This window comes from Streptopelia decaocto, assembly GCF_964273445.1.
Source record: "Streptopelia decaocto genome assembly, chromosome: 1".
NCBI lineage: Eukaryota > Metazoa > Chordata > Aves > Columbiformes > Columbidae > Streptopelia > Streptopelia decaocto.
In genome coordinates this window covers 170,036,753-170,051,636 of record NC_138663.1, presented here as the reverse complement: position 1 = coordinate 170,051,636, position 14,884 = coordinate 170,036,753, and the positions used below count along the sequence as shown (strand labels likewise).

At 36.6% G+C, this 14,884-nt stretch overlaps 1 protein-coding gene across 3 annotated transcripts in view; it reads right to left on the bottom strand.

Moving 5' to 3' along the window:
* The window catches only part of DACH1 (dachshund family transcription factor 1), a 367,167-nt gene that overhangs the window by 237,858 nt on the left and 114,425 nt on the right, over positions 1-14,884 (bottom strand). The window lies entirely within an intron of this gene.

Here is a 14,884-nt window from a genome sequence, read left to right as displayed (position 1 = left end):
ACAACAGCTACAAGAAGACTGAAATAAGTTTTCATGTCCCTGCAACTTCGTTTGTAGGTATCTGTGAACAGATCTTCTAAGATTATGTTTCGTAACATTTGCTAAGTGAATCATAGCAGGTATCCCTACATTGCCTACAGCAGCAGCAGCGTGGTGAGAGAAATCTCCTGTCTTTTGCCAATGGCAGTTGCAGAGCAGCTTCCAGCCTCTCTACATCAGTCTGCTCCACAATAAAGTTATAAATGTTCCGTTTAACGCAAATCCCAAAACAAATTGTTATATTGGACCAGCTAGAGATATCCACAGTGGCTAATGCAACCCACCAGGACATCACAAGACAACAGTTACCTTAACAACGTCAGTAATGTATTCTCATTTTTAATAATCTTTACTTTCAATTTAGATGGCCACTGAACAGGCAGGTAATCCATGATATCGTGACATCAAAAATACACCAAAACCGGATAGCAAAGGGGCTGGAACTGTCATAACCTTTGAACTTGGCATTCCCTCTGCTTTGTTTGAAAGAGGTCAAGAACTTTTTTCTTCTCAGATATTTACCAGTATCTCTGGGATCTGCCAGCTATTCCCATGACTCATACCTTTCAGAGCTGTTGCCAAGCCCACCTGGCGCCAATGGAGTCCTATATGATGTAGGCAAGTCAAGAGCCGTTAAAAACACCAAATTGCATGTATAATTACTATATTTTGATTACCCAACATATGCTTCAAACATTCTGACCTAACACTTCTGCGTATGTGCTGTTTGTCAGTGTTACTGAACACAAAGCTACTGAAAACAAAGACCTTCGCAAACCTTTTCATTCTATGCAGCAACTTTTAGCCAGCACCTGAAATTGTTACGAAAGTAGTAGGTTGAAGAGAATTTCTGCAGGATTTTCACAAGATCGATGGCTTTGGCTTTGTTATTTGGATCCACTTCTGCAGTATGTGTTTTATTTATTTGTGCTTAATATAATTACAGCTTATTTATGTTGTTTTAAACAGAAAAAAAATACTATCGCTAGCTGATTTTTTTTGATACATGTTTGAACTCCACTTGTTCTGATTACATTTCTGCCAATTACTGGAATATTCCACATACCAATAAGGTCTAGCAAGTCTACTTTTGATGATGGGAGTGTTCACATTCAGTAAATATGTGGAAGGCTATAACTATACCCTGAGATACAATGTGTCTCTCATCAGGGAGCTTCTTAGCTACTAAAGCTGTGCATGAAGGACAGCTTTTCTCTCATTTTCATCACACATGTGCTTCCAGGGCTTGGAGAGGAGTGGAAGAAGAAGAGAGTGCTCATAATAAGTAAGGTAACTTGGTGTGCATTTGGCATGTGGTGTCTACATACCTACTGGGAATTAGGCTTATTCAGATTCCTTCAGTGTCTCCAACACCACTCCAGTCTGATACTTAGTTTCGATAATGGTGAGGTTTACAATACAAATACCAGTTGAAACTGGCATTAAATACCAAATTAAAATAATACTGAGTGGACAAAGGCATTGAAAGTACATTCAAGCACCACAGCACAGCTAACGAGGAGCCGGAAAGCCCAGTTTCAATATCAGTGTATTTTTTGCCAAAGCCAAAGAAAACAAGTCAACCAATGCTATTTTACAAAAGAGGTCTACAAACACAGTTATTCGCTGAAATGTGCACTGATATCACAAATCAAGAATGACTTAAGTCACCTGCTTCATTTTTTCCTACACTAAAATTCATATGTATGTAAAGACATGGGTCACTATGACCTATGAAAACACATAATCACTGTAAAGACTTATCTAAAGTTGTTATATTGCTTTCTACAATTGTTATAATACCTTCACACTTCTTTTAACTTCAGGGTTCTTCTAGGATTTCCATTAAGAGTCTTCTTTAATTGATCATCACTGCTAACAATTGTTCAGATAGATTTCAGTTAGATGCTTAAAAAGCAACTGCCATATTAATCCACCTTATCATGGTTTTGTAAATACTATAAAAGCATCTCCCATGTCAGTTATGATCAGATTATTAGGTGGCTTATGACACTTCACTACATACAGTATCACCTACAATAACTTTTCAAAATCCTTTACGTGCAATGCATATGATGTGGGCTGTCAATATAACTGTTGTATGCAAGAACACATTCCGTGTTTGCCATCCCATCAAGGCAAAATCAAATGCTAAATCAAACAACTCAGTGGCGCTTACCTCTTTAGAGGTGAACATACTGGGGCTTTGAGCAAAAGTGATCGATCAGATAACGTATGCAAAATTAAGGCACATATTCCAAACTTTTGGAATAATACGTTCCAGTGAATATCATTGCTTATTGTTCCCCATCTAAAAGCTGAGTACATTAAAAAATTGCAAAGTTCAACAAAACTAAATTCAATTTTTGCTTGCTGTAAGATTATTTGTTACACACACAGCTGAAACAAGATGGACTCACAAGGTGGCTAAAGGAGTACAGACTCTTTAACTCCATCCATTACAAAATACTATATTACACCTAAAACTCACCAAAACAAACTTTTTTGTCATTAAAATACGGAAGGAGAACCAAAAGTGAGTCTGAACAGAAATTAGCTGTAAATACTGTGGTTACAGTGAGAGACAAATACAGGAGGCACAAGGCAGATCTAGTCCTAACTCAAAATCATGGACATTTTCATTTGAAACGGACCTCTGGAGATCATCTAGTCCAACCCCTGTCCAGGTAAAAATCAACAAGAACAGGTTACTCAGAGCCTTCTCTAGGTGAGCTTTCAATATCTCTAAGGTTAGACAACACAAAACCACTCTGGGAATTCTGTTCCAGTGTTTAATGACTGTAATGGTGACTTTATTTTTCCTTCTATCTAGACAATTTTCCTTGTTGCAACTTGGGACTTCGGCCCCTTGTCTTTTTGCAGCACTCCCCTGAGAAAAGTCAGGCTCTGACTTCTCTATATCCCCCCTTTAGGTAGCTGAAGACCTCAACAAAACCCTCCCTTTGCCTTCTGATCTTCATACTGAACAGCCGCAGCTCCCACAGCCCCTGGGGTCCAGTCCCCAACCACCTTGGTGGCCTCCACTGCCCCTGTTCCACTGCAAGCACATCCCTCTCATACTGGGGAGTCTAAAACTTGACTCACTACTCCAGATGCAGTCTCGTCAGTGCTGAAGAAGAGAGGAGGACAATTAGTTAACCTGACATGCTGGCTACACACTTGTTACCCCAGTATAAGGGATCTTCATAACCTCTTCACAACAGGAGGATGCTCATGGTGGCCACTGACTGACTTCAGCCAGTTCTCAGGCCTCCTCTCTGTGAAACCTATAAAACTCTCTACTAACTAAACACAGGTTTAATCCCTGCCTGAAAAAAAGTATTCCTTTTGACTGGGAAGAGGATTCATTTCGAAAGAAAATCTATCAGGAGGAGGTGGGCTGAAAATTCTCTTTATAGTGTAAATTCAGTCAGGTGGTAAATAGGCCCAGACGTGATCTAGAGGCTGAGGGATTCAAGCAGTGGGGAGGCCTTCGCTTCCTCCACAGTCAAGGACAGGGGCAGCAGAATTATTATCCTCTTGTGAGGCTGGAAAAATTGGTTGTTCCTCACACAAGCAATCCAGAGTGGTGATTCTTCTCCCCCAGATCCAAAAAAAAAAAAACCACAAAAAAAACAAAACCAAAAAACGAACAACTAATCTTAGTCTAAAATGACCTGGTTTTATCTACACTGGTGAATAAAACAGAGTAAAACAGACCATTTTATTTCTCTGGTCAGAACACCAAATGGCACAAATGGCACAACTTAAATTGCCTTCTTCCCAATACCACACCACTTTAATAATTTGATGCTTGCATGAAAACCTGCCCTGGTGAGTTTAGCAGTATATACACAGCCATTTAAACTCTGTTTGTGGAATGAATCTAGTCATGCGGAATTGGCACTGTGCTGAGGATGTCAATTCAAATTCATAAATGCTGAAAGCCAAATCGAGATCTGTAAAAATGTCCTTTTCAAGGAGATCTTATAATTACCTTTCACAATCACAGCAGATATGTTGGGCCTGATTCCTCTCACAACATGAAATTAATGCTTTGCAGAGAATACATACATATTTCTACTTAAACAATTTATTTGTTATAAACTTTGTGCAGGTGTTCTTGAAAAAAACTAAGCATTGTAGGCAGTGAATCTGAGGCAAATTGTAGCATACAGCTGAGCTGCAAATTACAGTTTGTTAAATATGATTACAGAGACATTTTATCTTATGGAACTCTGTTTGAATGTCATAATTCTGCATTCAAAGACTCTCCCTTTTTTCCACCTTCATCCATACTTTTAAGATCAAAACGAGTGTTCATATTTAGAATAGAAAGTGCCAGTAAATAAAATCAGTATACAAAGAATAAAATACATGTGCCATATAAGCACATATTCTAACTATAGGCTTCAAAGTTCTTGTATGAATTTCTACTTTAGGAAGACATATAGGAAGACAGATACATGGATAAATATAAATGAAACTATACATATATGTATGTCTATAGATACATAGATATAAATCTTCATATTGGCAGAAATAAGAGCTTTCAGTGGCTGAGCTACCTTATTTGCTTATTTCTCTAGAGAGGTTACAGGTCTATTTTATATGCATCCACTAATAAAACCAATATAAGCCTAAGTTAACTAACGCAATATAAAAGCTAGGACTTTTTTTTTCCATTTCTCTCTAACTATTAACTTGTATTTCACAAATGGAAGTTACTAGCCAGAATGGAGTCTATAGGCACATAACAGTAATTAAGCATTCAAAGCTCATTCGTAAAATCCAGCCTAACTGACATTATAAAACCCTATATTGTAAACACAAAACCACATCTGAAATACCTCATACAGGCTGTGTAACACTGACATTGCTGAATTAAATGTGCTTCCTGCAAAGAGCTATGCTCACCAAAAAAGAATCAGCCTCTCTCCCTGCCTTTTGCTAGTTCATTAACTAATAAACTATTACCACACATGAGGTCATAACTGGAGCTGCTTATTTAAAGTTCTTCATGGAGCTGAAGGGACTCACACACCCTTTTGTTGACACAGTCACTGCTTGAAGTTGGTGAAAAGAAAATGTCAGCATTCAGATAAATTAATTGAAAAAAGATGTCTTCTGACACCTGTCTTTAAAACATAAAAGTGCTGCAAATTACCTACAGTTCTGAAAAGGACGCATATCTAGGTTCCATTTTAGTAGAGGAGAATGAGAGAATAGAAATGAAAATTACTTTTACCTCTTGCTCTTCCCTTTATTTTTCTTTAACTGTCCAAAAATACATGTCATCCACCCTCCAGTTCGGTATCAAATATCCATTCAAATGTCCTACTTACGCATTTATTGGACCTGTTAACTGTGTCTTGATAATTACAGGCAGCAATCACCTATATTTGGGTAGTGGTCAACAAATAAATTCTTTTCCAAATATGCTGCTCTTCATCCCAGTCCCACTTTCTCTTTTCCTCATCAAACAATTTGAGAATTCCTCTGCTTGTTAGAATTTTGAAAGTGCACTCTCAATTATAAATGCTCTATGCTTTCTCTTGATACTCCACGCATGTCTCTAGGGATATGCAAGGTCTGCAACATGCATCACAGTAACCAAACAACATCCATACTGGGTGAAGCCAAAGATCTGTCTACCCAGGTATCCTGTCTCTGATCATGACCAGTACCAGCTGCCTGAGGAAGATTTATAGAAAAGGAAAACCATATAGCAATACAGTATCAGGATACATTCTCGGTCTCCAGTAATTTGCATCCCAGATATTTCCTGAAGCCTGTGCAACGGTCTTCTACCATCTTTGATGGATTTTTCTTACCTATACTTTAATTACAATTTTCTAAACCTCTATGAATTTTGGAACCTACAATGTCCTGTGACAGTATGTCTGGCAACTTAAGTATGAATTGTGTGAAGCAGTGAATCGATTTTTTTTTTTCTCAAATCTACCATCTGTTAGGTTCATTTGATGGCCTTTAGTTCTCCTATTAGAAGAATGCTCCATTCTGACCTTCTTACTCCCAGTTTTACAGACCTCTATCTTACCCTTTGGTCTCTCTGCTCCTCAGCACCAGTCATCTTCTTTCCAGTCAGAAAAGTTCTATCATTTAATTTTTAATCCACTATTACTTCCCTTTGTTGCCATATTGTTCATGAAGATATCAAAAAACATAGGTCGTATCACAGATCATCATTAGATTTCAGTAATGATCTTCCTCAACTAGCAAACAGAATAAAAAAGGTTAGTTTTCTACATTTTAAACAGATATTTTCCAAATGACACATGGCAGTGTTATTTCCCTGCTGAGGAACCATGCTAAATGCTCTTTGAGAATCCAAGTAAGTTTTATAAACTGGATAGTCTTTTCTTGCATATTCATTAATCCTTTTAGAATTTCCATCTACAGCAGCAGTGTTCCCCAGTATATCACATTTATCTAATTCCCATTAGCATTATTATTTCTAATTATTTGTGAAATAGAGATCCAGACTTCCTGGTCTGTAGTTCTCTTAACACCCTCTACAACCCTTTTTGAGCAGCGTATTTGCCACCTTTGCACCAACACCAACAAAGTTTTAAGCAGGAGCTTACATCTTTGCGTTAACTATTAAGCGATTTCACACTTGACTTCTCCTTCAACCAAAATGTCACCAGGCTCTTGGGATTCATCTTGTCAATTTGTTCTATACCTTGTTTTACTGACATTCTCATCAGGCTGAGAGAGCTGGGGTTGTTCAGCCTGGAGAAGAGAAGGCCTCAGGGAGACCTTGTTGCAGCCTTTCAGTACTTAAAAGGAGCCTATAAGAAAGATGAGGGTAGACTTCTTAGCATGGTCTGTTATGACAGGACAAGGGGTAGCAGTTTCAAACTAAAACAGGGGAGACTCAACCTCAATATGAGGAAAAAAATTTTTACAATGAGAGTGGTAAAACACCTGCCCAGGTTGCCCAGAGCAGTGGTAGATGCCCCATCGCTGAAGACATTCCAGGCCAGGCTGGACAGGGCTCTGAGCAACCTGATCTAGTTGAAGATGACCCTGCTCAGGGCAGGAGGGTTGGACTAGATGACCTTTGAAGGTTCCTTCTAAATCAAACCATTCTGTGATTCTATGATTCTTGTATAGCTTTTTATTTATGTTCCCAGCTATACAGGAGCACCCAGAGGCAGTCAGCACTGCTGCCCCGTGGCAAAGTCCACTTCTCCCACAGGTTCTCCACACCTTCCCACAGCTGACTTGGAAGAGCTCTGTCTCAAAGACGAGAGCATGTACAGGACTTCTCTATACCTACATATTAACCAGAAAAAACCACTAATTCTTCCATATCCTTCCATATGTCTTTGTTACTACTTCAGCTAAAAGAAGCATAAAGAACACTCTAGTTGCCATTACTGCAGCCAGAGCATGGATAAAAACCTTGAAGAGCAACACCTGGGAGATACTGAGGAGGATGAATTTTGACTATGCAAAGCTGGAAAAGGAATTACTGATAAACTGTGGTAGCTGGAAGGGAAAATGATGAGTTTCTGGATTTTTTTTGAAGTTGTTGAATCTCACAGAGAAGATTACAATTGTCAACGGAAAGAGGTTACTTTTTTTTCTGAAAGAGACAATTTCCAGAGTTGACAACTGTAAACACCACCAAAAAAAAGATCAGATCTTGCCAATAAATAGAGGCCCTTGCATTTACTCTTATCAAAAGGCAAGAATCACATACAAGACAGTAGAAAATTACCCGAAGAGACTGGTGGCTTGGCTCTGTAAACACCACCAAGTAACACAGACAGCGTCAATCAGTGAAACAAGGCTGAGGAACTGCGTCTTGCACAGCTTTAATGCTGCTATTTCTGAAGTTTGCTCAACTTTCCCTCCCAACTCAAGCAGATTCTGGCCACATTCTTAGTGGCTAATTTAGAACAGGTGTGAGAGGAACAGGATCAGTCCCTTTATTCCAAAGACAGCTGGGAGTTGCAGGCACTGTTGCAGAACACTTTTATCTTAGAATTCTGCTTGCTAAATGTTATTTACAGCCTTCTGTGTTATTTATCATTTTATCTCATTATGTATTGTCTAGAGATGCAATTTTCAAAATGGGGTGGGAACACCTTATTTTAGTGGAATTAGATTTAGCATTTAAAACATTCATATAGCAAATCAAACTTTAATGAACTCTTCTGCAGACACTGTTTATTTTTGGAAAAGTTTTAATAACTTTTCCTGTAATTAAAAATAGCATACAATATCAGAAGCCAGCAGTAATTAAAGGTAATCAAATTTGGGAAATTGTGTAGGAAATACAAAAAAGATCTGTAGATATTTTGTTAAATGCTTATTATCAGTTGAAGTACTGTTAGCTTCACAAAACAGAACAATGCTTATCATCAAAACATAAGAACATTCCTACTTAGTTCTTTGCCTGATTTTCTTCTTTCATAAAGTGCACTGCATGTGAAACAAGTCTTCAAAAAACAGGGCCTAAAAAAACCTACTACTCAGGGTGCCTTTGAGGATATTTAATTAAAATCTAATCCTGCATTCATTAAGGCTCACATAAATTAAGCTGTCATTCATAAGATTTATGGATTCTCATTTGCATATTGCATACAATTCATCAATTACTCAAGTATGAAAGGAGCACATTTCCCTTGGAGCTGCATGCTACCCTGCCAACATTTGAAATGAGGGAAAGAGCAAGACTGTCAGGCATTCACACAAACTTTCTTCCAAATGTCTGCTCCTTGATTAATCTAATTTTCTAGCTATTCCTTACAAGATACAACAACAGCCCTTCTGCAAATTTCTATTATTTCTCCTGTCTTCATCATAAAATCTTCTTGTCTTTTAATAATACTTCATGTCTGACTGATTATTATTTGTTTGCTAATGATACGGCATGAATGTTTTCTTTATATAAATGCATAGTACACACATTGGAGTTAAAATAAAATGATTAGTATTTTCAGGTTTTGTTTTTTCTGTTGAACGTCACTAATTCACTTAGCTGACCTTAATAAAAAAACTAAGCATTGAGAAAAAATACCAAATTATAAATCTATCATTTAAAAAATCCATCAGTATTAAGTCAGAATATTTCTCTTAGAGTGTAATGGTAATGTGCACATAATTAAACCATTAAAATTTAACATTAAAATATAATTAAGAAGAGACAACTAATGTTTAATGTGAGAAATCAGCTTATTCACAGCCGCTGCAGTGTGTACCTGACTGCACTCTGGAAGTTGTAGGCAAAGTAGTGATACAAGTAAGTTTGTTTTTGTTGCACATAAAACATGCTGTGTTAATTCAATTGTCTTCTCTAGGGAGTTAATCTTCATTTCAGTGGCACAACTAGGAAGTAGCAGTCTTTGCTCACCCAGTCTCTGGATACCTTCCAACGTGCATGTGATCAGGTGTTGAATTTAATGCATAACACTCATTCATGTCTGGGAGTTTCTAAATTAAAATATATGAATGTATCATCACCGTCTAAAATTACTCTTAAGGCTCTCTCTGAATTTATTGGCTCATTTTATGTCATTAATTCCCTAGTAAAAAAAGTAGAATAAAAATACCAAAATAAAGTTGCAATTTTCTCCAGGAAATTTTATGTTTAACAAACACAAGGACAATAAGATGTGAAAGAACAGAAGTCCAACATAAAACATTTCTGAACTTCTTAGAGTACACATAACACTTTGTAGTGCTACTTCCCGGACCAAGTTAAGAGAAATTGTTTTTAATTTCAGTATAAAAAGAATTGGGGCCTTCGAATACATGTAATATAAACCAAAGACTCTCGGAGCAGATGGCAAGCAAATTAGAAATAAATACTTCAAATATTAATGATGTAAGGTTTTATTGTTCAAATGTTTTCAGCACCAAGTCTAGCTTAAAAGTCATATGCTGCCTCTTGCCACAGAGGGACTGTTGAACATTTGGACTGGATTACTGAGTGGCAAACAAATATTTTTTTTTCTTTTCTCTCCTCCCCCAAATCTGTTTAAAAATGAAGAGAGATTTCACTCTCAACATAATTGCTAACATAATCCCATGCGAATAAAGTTAACTAACCCTGGAAAAATAAATAGATGACTAACTTTAATCAGAGAAATGAAGTCATCATTATGCTTGGGTTATAAAATAGATTTCCATTGTCAAAGGTGACATAAGAGGGGTTTTTTTGTTATTTTGGTTGGTTTCTTTTGAGTTAGCTGTTCTACTGTAGACTGTTTAGGTCCATCCCTGAATTACTACCGCATTTATTGTCTGTCTTTTTAACTGTTGCATTCTTAGAGTTTCAAATTTCTCAGCATGAGCTGTCTGCTTAATTCTATCCAAGTCGTGTGTAATGAGAAAAGAATTTTCCCTGTCTACAATAATATAGCTTATTTTGTTTCCTGAACCCAAACCACCTGTTCAGGTTTTCTATTTAAAGCTTTGTAAGGCAACCGGCTACCTCAGCGTGTTTGTGCTGCTATGAAAGGCAGAGGAATGAAGCTGTGACTTCTTCAAACTCAGTCCAATAAAAAGCGTCACCCATGGAGCAGCTTCTTGGCTCCGGGGTCAGATGGGGTTCACTCCATAAAATTCCCAACAGATCTTACAAGTGGCTTTCTTATGTATGTGAAATCTACTCAAAATATTTGTAAATTTAAATCTGCATGAGATTTTGAGAAAAACAGCAATAAATGACTATACAATAATAAATTACTAGAGAACCTCTTCTAGTCTGAAACCTTCAAATTGTTATAATTGTTAAAACTAACTGTATTAATGTTGTCTGAATCAGAAAGTATAAATCCAGGACAAATCAACTCTTTACAGTATTATCATGATTAATCTATTACAAGCAGCTATCTCAGTGATAAGAAAGCACATCTGAAAAACTGCATTCAAAAAAAAGATACAAAAGACAAGCAAATGTGTCCTGGACCAAACACGACTCTAAACTTAATACTGGACTTGCATACTATTATAAAATGGATCATCTTCCAAAATCACTTTCAATTTTTACATTTTACATCATCACAGATTGAATGTGGTTTTAATTCAGTGGAATGAGGGCAATGGAACAAAAAGAGAGTTATTTAACACTACTCTGGGCTAGGTTTTTTTTCAATCTTCCCCCTTTTTATTTGTCAATATTTTCACTTTGTTATTTAAATGTATACCTCAAAATACAAGTTTTCGTATGATTTTTGGATTGAGGAAAAGACTCATTCAGCCTTTCTTGGATATTCAGGGAAGAGGGATCAGCCTACACACAAGCTCAGCCTAACTATTTTCATAATTAGAGCAAAGATTTTTAAAACTTATCAGAAACAAGACCTAAGCCTCTGAAGACATTAGAGATGGGAGGTACAACTTCTTACAGGTGGTATTAATCTAGAAAAAGAGAAATAAAAAATCTGTAGGAATACGTGGTTACAAAACAGGTTCTGTGGATGCCAGTCCAGTGCCAGATTTAAATGCTGGAGCTGGTTCAAACACCTTTTGCTTCATGTCTCTTTGCACTACTTCACTCTTAAATTTATCTGTCACTTTCTTCTTCTCTCCCACTTTTCTGTAAATATGAGGGAAAGAGGATGGAGAGGGTTAACATAGCATAATATATGGAAAAGACGATATTATTCCTTTTGAACCAGCCAGCTAGAGCAACAAAGAAAAACAGATCATCTTTTAATGTTACACATAAAGGCACTAGACCTAAGATATGTAGGCATCTCAACTGCTAAAATTTAAAAAAGAAAAGCTTTCCTTTTCTCCATTCCTGTTAATTATTTTCAAATGTGTGTAGATATAACACCTTCTTCCTTCCTTTTCATTAGCTCATGAATGTCTGCAAGACAGAAGTTCTGGTCTGATAATACCTGCTGAAGCACAAAACCCCTTCTGTGGATGCCAGTCCAGTGCCAGCGAGATTTAAATGCTGGAGCTGGTTCAAATACCTATGAAATTTTCAGATAAAATCTTTATTAAAACAAGTTAGGATTGAAAGTACATTTCATGGGAGTTCCTGTAACCTCACCAAAACATTATCATTTCCTTGCAAAAACTCTACAGGCTCTAAATAATTAAAGAGCTGGAATCTGAGAAACACATTAGACTGCTCAGTTATCAATGCCACATATTGCTTTGCCATTTATTTCTGTCACAATTTACATGTAATCCTAATCTAATCCTCAAATTTTAAAAAAATATATACAAAACTCTGAATTTATTCAGGGATTATGTAATCCTGTTTCCCTTTTGAAATAATCTACTTACGCAGGTGCAATTACAGTCTATATGAAGCCATTATTCACAGAGTGGCCATGACTAAAATTCAAAATACCAGTAGAATAGGTCTCCACACACTCGCATGAACCTCAAATACTTAGAACTGTATGTTTCATTAGACCAGTCATTTCATCTGTATTTGTTCATTATTCTTCCATGCCATTGTAGTCAGCTGCAAAAAGACACAATTTAAAACAACTCAAGACTCCTTTTTTTTCCAAGCATTAGATTCTGAATGAAAACTAAATCATGATCCTAAATTTATGGTGAAAATAAATTTAAAAAAAAAATATATATATAGTCTAAAACTTCTTTTGTAGCTTAAAGAGCCCAAGATTGATTAGATCCATCTTGCATGAGAATTTTTTTTAACATAATTTGGGAAAGTGCTAAATCATAGGCACCTCTACGTCAGCCACGTTCTCTTTTCTGTCTTCAGAGGTATTTTTGCTGTCCTTACGCTGCTGGAGCTTTAACTAAATGGAAATTGAACAGGAAATCCAACTACATAGTGAACAGTAATTCTTAGTTATTTATTAGTAGTAAACAAATTCACTCAATATCACTTATTACTTACAAAATGATGGGAGTTTCACTAAAAATGGTGGGGAGATTTAAAATAAGAAAGGAGACAGTGGTAATGAAAGATCATTTTTAGTAGATAAATGAACTATGTGGTTTACAGTTTACATCAATATACATAAAGAGGGGCAATTCTGAACTTAGACTTTAGGTAAATGATAATATGTAAAACTGTCTTTAGAGATGGTTAATTTTGCAAAGAACAAGAAAATTCCATTTGATTTGATTCTTTAAAGAGTAACGTCTAATGTCAAATTATGTTGCAACTACTACACCGTTACTCAGATATTAATGTATAACAACTAAATCCTAACTCAATCACACAAAACCTGTAAGTAACAGATTGGACGAAGTATCAAATCATGGCACAATTAGTAAAATGAGTTTCCTTCAAAAAAAACATTATTTATATTGGTCATTTTGTTACTTTGAGCAACTCCTCACCCAAGACCTTATTTGCAGCTGCAGAAATGGTAAAGTATATCAAAATGGAAATGAAACAAATGCTGTCACATGTCACTTTACAATACACGGGAACACACAGGTGCCATGTTTGTGAATTTATGCAACATGATACTATAAGGAGTCTCCATGGAAGCACATTATATGTTTATCATTACTGCTAAAAACACAAGTTTTAAGCAGAGTGCCCAGAAACACCCAAAACAGTCTTGGAAAGACAAATGACCTCCTCTGTCTTCCTAAAACCACAGCAGTTAAACCAATAGTGGAAAAACTTTGGTGCCAACGACTCGTATGAGGCACAAGAAGCTTAGAGCAATATTTGTAATTCTCACTATCAAACATGGCAGATATCAATCCATTTTTATTCTGAACTTCTGGGCAGCTTTCCCTCTTCTGTTATGTCAAACATTCAAAAGTCAGCTTTGGGGTACTGATGATTGCTTGGATTTTACAATGATAACTGAGGCCAAGACAATATACATCACCTGCAGAGAAAACTTCTCTGTCAGGTGACAGTCTAACGTAGTACGCTATATAGTGCTGATGGTTTCATCACGCCTACCTATGGAATGTCAACAATTACCACACTCTCTAAGCAGAAGCTGCCTATCTCCAGAGAAATCTTAACAAGCAAAGACAGTAAGAAACACAAGGGGCCCAAAAAGTCCCAAAGAGCATTAAACTGTATCCTCTTAGGCTATAAACATGTTCTACAAAGTACAGACATACGAACTATTTAAACCTCTGAATTCCATATGCATGAGTCAGAATGCAGCACAGCAACAGCAACCACTGAAAGCAACAGTCCCAAATATCTGAATGAATTTAGTTATAAGGAATTGAACAAGATCTACAGCGCAGTTATTAAACTGAAGTCCCTATAGGGACTTCAAACATAGCACAACATACAGTGCACAAGAAAAGCAATTTCATAAAAGTAATATCTCAAACAAAACATTTCCAAAAAGATGCTGTGAGCAAAAACTGGTACAGAGATTGTCCACTCACCACCTTGAATTTTTCTGTTCATCTGTGCAACCCCCCCAAAATCACAATTCTACAGACTTTGCACCACTGGGTTTCCTTCCTCAAATAACTTCTCACACACAGCTTTAAACCTGTCTCTGTTAAGTCAATCAAATTTCAGAACCACTGATGCTAATGGTTACGAGGGTCATTTTCAATTCCAGTTTCTATACTTTAAAAGAATAATGTGACTTAAAAGAGCGATTCATAATTTCCCCAATACCTCTAGTTCCGGAAACAGCCAAAATACCATATTGCATAGTAGGACAGGTAGTATCATAGTAGAGATTCATACTACCCTCATACACTCATACATACTCAGAGGCAGTGACACACACAGGTTAATGACATGAGCCAAAGGAAACCCCTGATTAGAACTCATCAAAAGCCTTCAACAGCAGCACAGCTCAGGCCTATGAACTCTGATGACTTGGTTGCTATGCATGCTATCTTTCCTTATTTTTTATGTTTTTTTTTC